Source organism: Austrofundulus limnaeus, unplaced genomic scaffold (genome assembly GCF_001266775.1).
Source record: "Austrofundulus limnaeus strain Quisiro unplaced genomic scaffold, Austrofundulus_limnaeus-1.0 Scaffold89, whole genome shotgun sequence".
NCBI lineage: Eukaryota > Metazoa > Chordata > Actinopteri > Cyprinodontiformes > Rivulidae > Austrofundulus > Austrofundulus limnaeus.
Genome location: NW_013952491.1, coordinates 147,125 through 155,056, shown reverse-complemented (window position 1 = coordinate 155,056; position 7,932 = coordinate 147,125). Strand labels below are relative to the sequence as shown.

At 41.6% G+C, this 7,932-nt stretch overlaps 1 long non-coding RNA gene across 1 annotated transcript in view; it reads left to right on the top strand.

Annotated features, from left to right (window-relative positions):
* The first annotated feature begins 275 nt into the window (after positions 1-275).
* LOC106520189 (uncharacterized) overlaps positions 276-7,932 on the top strand; it is a 25,516-nt gene continuing 17,859 nt past the window's right edge. Inside the window, exon 1 of the long non-coding RNA XR_001310519.1 lies at positions 276-418. This is a non-coding gene — a long non-coding RNA (uncharacterized LOC106520189). The remainder of the gene's footprint in view (positions 419-7,932) is intronic.

The window sequence follows — 7,932 nt, the reverse complement described above, 5'->3', positions numbered from 1 at the left end:
TCTCTGGGTCCAACCAGGACCTGGTTTGTTCTGTTTTTACTGTGGCAGAAAGTCCTGAGCCTGCAGCAGATCTGTAGTCCTGCAGGGCCGGGTCTAATTGCTGGATTCTGTGTGTGTCTGCAGGAGCTGCATGTTTCTCATGTTGCTGTTTGATTCAGGAGGAACTTCAGCTGTGAAAACACTGTTAAACTTTGTGTGTGTGTGTGTGTGTGTGTGTGTGTGTGTGTGTGTGGGGTGTTAATGGACTATGTTCTGGTTCCATCAGGTCCGGCCGCTCAGGGTGAGACCAGCAGGCTGAGATCAGAGCTGCTGCCCTGTTTGAACAGAATCTGAACCGTCACCTGGACAGGTGGACAGAAATCACCTGCAGACACACAGGAGACCTGCTGCTCTCTGATTGGCYGCTTCATCAGCTCAGGTAAAAATCACCTGTTTTACTTTTGAACGAGTCACATAATTGATTTGAACACRAACCTGTTCCCACCTCATTCTGGTCCAACAACATGACCTCAGAACCACATGAGAAGTGGACTGGACCAGACCGGACCAGCTGTGGTCCAGATCTGTCTCCAGGAGGAGAAGGATGTTTGGTCTGCTTTGACTCTGGAGGGACAATAAAAAAGATTTCATCATGTTTGTTCAGAACTGAAATAAAAAATAGTTTCATGTTTTATATTTGGAGGCGGGAACCTGGACACAAGCCCCGCCTCCGCTCCTCCAACTCGTTAACAAGCTGTCAATCTTAAACTAATTGTCCCGTAAACACCTGGTTTCATGAAGACCCGGAGCAGGATCCTGCCAGACCTGTTTCAGGGAGGTGAACTCGTCTGAGGTGGAGCTGAGGTGGGCCCGGTGACCCGGCTCGGCTCGTCGGGCCGGCGGCTCTGCTCCCTGATAAATCAGCAGCTCGGCCTGGATTAAAGCCAGTAATGTGAGGAAGATGGGAGCTCTCATCGCTCCCTGAGTCTGTGTTAAAGTGTCAGCGCATGAATCCTGCTTTACTGCTCTGAGCCCGGCTCAGATTTATTTCTGCTGGGTCCGTGTCAGGAGGAGGAGGAGGAGGTTCCAGCTCCTCTGAGGTTTATAAACCCTGCAGTTCTCTGGGGGTTCACCAGTATAACTGATGATTGATGACGGGTAAAGTTGTGAAATTATTTAGCTTCTCTGTGGAATCAATAATCCATCAATACGACTGATCAGCTGCTTCAGCTTCCTCTGAACCTGTGACCTTTACCTGCAGGAAACTGAACCAGCACCTCGATGCTTTACGCTGGTTTCCAACATGATAAAAACCCTGTCAGTGTGTTTAAATTAGCTTTTGTTGGTTTCTTGTTCTTATTTTTCCGTTCTTTGTGAAACAATGAAAGCAGAAGACGGAACCAGAACCAGAACTCCATCAGTCAGTGGTTGAGATAAACTCCATCAGGTCGGGGATCAGAGGCTCCGACTGCAGCAACAAATGCTTTAATGGTGAAAAAGATGGATTATAAGTCGAGTGTTTACTAAAGAGGGATTATCTGCAGCGTGTAAGAGGCTTTTAAAGGGAACAAAAAACATAAAGCTAGTCACAGAGAAACTCAAGGTGACTTTCAGAGTCTTTACCTGGAGACATGATCCACTGCATCAAGACAAAACAACCTCCTCCATGTGCTCTTTGAACTGTCTGAGACCACATGTGTCAAACTCAAGGCCCGTGGGCAGAATGTGGCCCACCGCTGCATTTTATATGGCCYGTGAGAGCTTCAAAGATGTGTTGACGTCTTTAAAATAAGCAGAGGTCTGTCAAGTTCTTGAACAAAAATAAAGTTAAAGTACCTGAACAGAAAATTACTTTGTAAACATAAATTTCACTGATGAGAAAAGTACTTCAGTAAAAGTCATAAAACATCACAAAAATCAGGAAAATAAAAGTATATTTACACACTCTATAAAGAATAAACTGTTGAATTTTCTGAACTGGTTCCGCTAAATAAAGTTGAGTAAATTGAGCAATATACATATTTTCTTTTAGGGAAAAATATTTATTTGTTTGTTTATATTAACTCTATATGTTTAGTGAAACCAGCTRACTTGGTTGAGTAAATTTAACACTTAATTTTTTAGAGCACATAAACAACTCCTCTCATGATGAGCTCAGATTTAATTTGTAACGAGTAACTAGGTGTTAAACTTTAAAGACCGTGTAAAGTAAAAATAAATGTGTTGTAAGGTTGTCACACCACAGAAATATGTGTTAAAAATCACCCAGCCAAGTTTGAACAATTAAAAATACTGTTAACCTTATAAATTATGTGTTAAAAGTAAAGAAAAATATCAGTTAGCTGTGGTCTGGAATGCTGGGGGCGTGTCCACTGGAGGGGCTTAAACCACGCCCACAACCCTGAACATTCCTGTAACCAAGGAAACAATGTTTTCTTTTCCATTAGAGYAACAGGGGGCGGGGTTATACTGAAGGCAGCTGCGTGACATCACGAGGCTGCCCTTTAAGACACGCCCAAAAAATACCTTGTTACACAAACTGAATCATATCTCCACTATTCAAATATCTACAGTTCAGAGAATTTGTACTCATTTACAACATTCCATTTATGACATTTATAATGTTTAAAAAATAAAATGTTACATTTTACTTTACACTGTCTTCAAAGTAAAGAAGTAAAAGTATCATTTTTACGTTTTAAATGTAATGAAATAAAAGTAAAAGTACGGTGTTTAAAAACACTTGGTAAAATTACAAATCCTCAAAAAATGATTTAACTGTAACAAAGTAAAWGTACTTAGTTACTACAAACCTCTGAAAATGAGCTGCTTTAAGGCCAGTATGATAAACTACATGTCCCACAATGCATTTTGATTACCTGCAAAATGACAGCCTCCCGCCACCAGGTGGCGCTGCACAGGGTTCAGAAGTCTGCAGCCGGATAAATTCACTGTGTAAAATCTGCAGTTCACCACATTTTCACTGGCTCCTTGTGTGTCTTAAATTTAAACTGGAACCAGTGGGAGAGTTCAGAATTCAAGATGGTGGCTACTCACCTCAACTGAACAGTGAGTAAAACTCTTATATTTACTTTTAATAGTATTTCTGTAGTGTTTATTTCACATTTAGTAAGTTGTGTTTATAAAAAGATGTTAAAATGCTGTTTATGCAAGAAATACCAGGTAGAGCTCAGTTAGTGTTTGTTAGTGGGGCTCAGGAAGTGTGTTTTTTTATGTTTTTAGTAAAATTAAACAGTAACGGTCAAAACATGCGGCTCTTGGTGGCGCACTGATGAAACAACTCTTCATTTTGTTTTTAAATTTTAATTCTCATAAACAAAACAAGAAAAAACATATTTATATAAAAAAGATGATAAGAAACACCATAGATCTGCTGAAATCTAAAGTTTTGTGTTTAATGAGAATTGTTTAATCTCTGCACACAGAGTTCATCCTGAGGTCTTTTTTCAAACAGGTCACATTTACGGTGATAAAACCCAGACGTGACCTCGACCCCCCCCCACTGAAACCGCCACGCGTACGGAGGAATTTTCCACATTCTGATTCCATTTGCTGGATCTGATTTCCACACCAATAATGATCATATAGATTAAAAAAGGCAGAAGCCGAGCAAAGACGGAGCCGCCGCCGAGTCAAAGGCGCCACATGATTGAATTTCAGCATTTTCTTCCCCCTCCAGAGGAGCCAAAGTTTGATCTTTACTAATTGATACGTCCCGGCTCGGCACATGAATCTCACACAGCTCATACCTTGGGCCAATTTAGCTGTTCCACTGGCTGAGTTTTAATTGAGTCCACATTAAAATTTACTTATAAAATAATAATGGGCTCCCATGCAAATGAGCCCGTCCCGATATTGCCGAGGCTGCATTTGCATATCCACGAGCAGTCTGGGAGTTCAGAAATCAATATAGACCATTAATAATATATAGGTTACAGGAATAATTAAATCCATCAGATGCAGCGACTCAGTCAAAGGTGCAACTTTAATACAAGCTGCCCGCTTGGCAGTTTCAATTACACAGATTAAAATAATAATAACGTGTGTTAAAGAAAAATTACCAGTTGTTTCACAGAGTCAACTCCTCTCCACATTAACATAATGAAGGTAAATGAAAGAGCCGTTTCATTTCTGCACGTGCAGCTCGTCACCGCTTCATTTCCAACATGTTTCRACACGTTAAGGATGGAACTACCGCACAGTTAACCACTACAGGCTGAACATGTTAAGAGTTAGAACATCTCATCCTAAAATTAGGTTTCTGTGCGAGTTCGCATGTTCTCCTCGTTGCGTGGGTTTTCTCCGTGTACTCCGGTCCCCCCACCCAAAAAAATAAAAATAAAAACAAACAAAGAAACGTACAACAGGCTGCCTTCAGGCCCAGGCCTCCCTTGAAAAGCAGATCTGAGATTTCAACGGGACTTGCCTGGTTAAATAACGATAAACTTTTAATGTCAAACAACAGGTTCAGGTGTAGCTCAGGACCTGCAGGTGAACTCAGAACCTGCAGGTGAATCTCAGGACCTGCAGGTGAATCTCAGGACCTGCAGGTGAACTCAGAACCTGCAGGTGAATCTCAGGACCTGCAGGTGAACTCAGGACTGCAGGTGAATCTCAGGTCCTGCAGGTGAACTCAGGACCTGCAGGTGAATCTCAGGTCCTGCAGGTGAATCCCAGGACCTGCAGGTAAATCCCAGGACCTGCAGGTGAACTCAGGACCTGCAGGTGAATCTCAGGACCTGCAGGTGAATCTCAGGACCTGCAGGTGAATCTCAGGACCTGCAGGTGAATCTCAGGTCCTTCAGGTGAATCTCAGGTCCTGCATGTGAATCTCAGGTCCTGCAGGTGAATCTCAGGACCTGCAGGTGAATCTCAGGACCTGCAGGGTCACATGACTCAGCGTTCCTCTACAGATCAGCTTTTGCCGTCCCGACGGGTCGTCAGTTCTGCTGGAGCGAGCCGAGTCCTCAGCAGGTCCTCAGCAGGTCCTCAGCAGGTCCTCAGCAGGTCCTAATGAAAGCTCTCCAGCACGTAATGACTGAGTAATCAGATTATCTGCAGCCCCCTCTTCCTCCTGACGAAGAGGGGGGCCTCCTGCTTCGGCGCTCTGCCCCTAATTGCCGGGCCAAAGCGGCGAGTGTGAGCAGCATTTGCATCCCACACTGGGGAACTGCGTCGCAAATGATTGTTCTGAATTGTTTTTGCAACAGGAATGTCCAATCCAATAAAGTTAATGATCGTGAAAGACATGGAGGAGGAGGAGGAGGAGGGGAAGCAAATCGATTAAAATGCAGATGTTCACCATCTGATGGAGGCTGACTTGGAGGCTTGTAATTAAACTTTTTATTTTATTTCTCAAGAAGTGATTCCTGCTCAGCGGTCTGTTCCTCCCCCGCCTCGTTCTGCAGCGTCTTCATCTCACAACATCGACTTAAAGAAACGGAGAGTCTGGTTGTTTTTACAGGAGATGACCCGTCTGGTTAACAGCTGGCACCTCGTCAGCCGTGACATCTGTCGTAGAGGAAAACCTTTGGCGTGTTTGTGGATCATCATCATTAGATGATGTTTCACTTTTATTATTAAGAAATCACAACAAAAGACGTGACTCTTACCATTCTTGAGTTGTCTTCATCCAGGATAGGCTAATGGCTAGGCTAATGGCTAGGCTAATGGCTAGGCTAATGGCTAGGCTAATGGCTCGTCAAACAAAGGCTTTTTTCAGATTTAATAAAATGAACTCTCTCAAAAATCACATTTTTATTGTAAACTAAACCTAAATATATTTAGGTAAAGATGTACTGCAGTGTGTGGTGCTCAGATCGTGTGATGTGGATGACTCTCAGCTACTACCACACCAAGATTCAGTTAAAAAAAACAGTATAACTGACTAAGTTGTAAACATTTTTGTCTTAAGAATCTTTCATCTTTTCTAACAGTCTTTGTTCTACCAGTGGGCAAAAACGGTGCAGTTTTTGCCTTTAAACGTTTCCAGACACTACTGGGGGCTTTTATTTTGAAAACTAGGCTGGTAGATGGCTTCCTTCAGTTCTTGGCTTTCRTTTGACACGCTTACAAAAAAAGTGTCAAAAGACTTTTAATGAATTTCAGGGGTTAAAATTTGTTCAGACATAAATGAGATATTTTACTAACAGACAGTCAAACAAACACAGACACAAACACTATCACCTCTAAGCTTTCAGTAACAGACTATAAATAAAATTTAAAGTGCATGTGCCATGCATATTCTTCAAAAACAAAAAGTCAAAGAAATCATCTTTAAGGAACTTGGCATAAAAYACACAATTTTATCTATTTTGTAACATAATTGGCATATTTTCTTTTGAACTTGGCTCAGTCAAAGTGAAACAGGAAGTGACATCAAAGGRGAACTCTTTAAGAAAATGAAATCTCGTCTTTGTTTATTAAAACAATTTTATTTAAACTCATAACTCTTCATCTGTCTGTTAGTGGTTCAAAAATAATTTAAAGAAACATCAGATTCTTCTACAGTTTGAGTTGTTGGTTATTTTAGCAACACTCTGTTCACATGCAGACATTCCCCTTTTACATCACTTCCTGTTTCTTCACATGCAAATATCTCAACAAATCTTCATCTCAGTTGTGTGAAATTTGTTTTGTAATAAATCATTAATGTTCTTTTTTCAAAAGTACATTCATATTTATTACAAACATTTGATGTCACAGGCGCTTTAACCTGATTCAGATGCAAGTTAAAGGGCGACGAAGCTGGACGGTGCAGATGCATTGTGGGAGATGTAGTGTTTTGAACAGTGGGACAAAAACTAACATCCAACAGACAAGAAGCCTGAAGAGATGAAAACAAATCATTTCTAATTTTTGCACCGACATTGATTAAATCAGGTTTTGTTTTTTTAAACAGCTGTTCTGCTTTTTTCTAACATGAATTTAAAAAAACAACTTTTCTGTCTCTTTATATAAAACCGAACCTTTCCGTGTTCAGTTAATTAGAAACCAGCGTGACACRCAGACGCGCCGCGAGCCGCTAGAAAAACATTAAAAGACGTTATTTGTGTATTAATGTGGAAAACAGAAAGCAATAAAAACAAGTTATTGTTATTAAGAGCAGAATTTTTGTGTGAAATCATATTTAACGGGCCGAACGCACACACGGAGACGCCTCGYTGTAATTAGCTGCTAAAATAAATTGTGTTTGGTTGGCAGCAGATAAATCTGAGCTCAARCCGCCGTAATGACCCGTGTAATTCTGAGGCAGCGCCTACATGGTGGCTCCTTTAACACGAATCATTAGTGGGGCCGTATATTAGATATACTTTCTGCTCTAATTTGGTCTCTCAGGAACACTTGTAATGATGCAGCTGCAGGCTGCAGGACACCTTTCAGTTTTTACTATAAACGCTGAGAGGAACTCAGCTTCTGTGAGAGCTGAAGCTTCTGATGATGGAGGAGGAACATGAGGAAGGGTTGGGGTTACATCACCTCAAGCACCGATGAAGAGCCTGAGAACGTAGAGCCCCTTCATGATATCAGTGAACGCATCATCCCACCTGAAGAAAGATGACCTGAAGACCACCTGAAAACCATCAGAAGACCATCTGAAGACCGCCTGAAAATGACCTAAAGACCACCTGAAAATGACCTGAAGACCATCTGAAGACCTCCTAAAGATGACCTAAAGACCACCTGAAGATGACCTGAAGACCATTTGAAGACCACCAAAAGATGACGTAAAGACCACCTGAAGATGACGTAAAGACCACCTGAAGAAGACGTAAAGACCACCTGAAGATGACGTAAAGACCACCTGAAGATGATGTAAAGACCACCTGAAGATGACGTAAAGACCACCTGAAGATGATGTAAAGACCACCTGAAGATGACGTAAAGACCACCTGAAGATGACGTAAAGACCACCTGAAGATGACGTAAAGA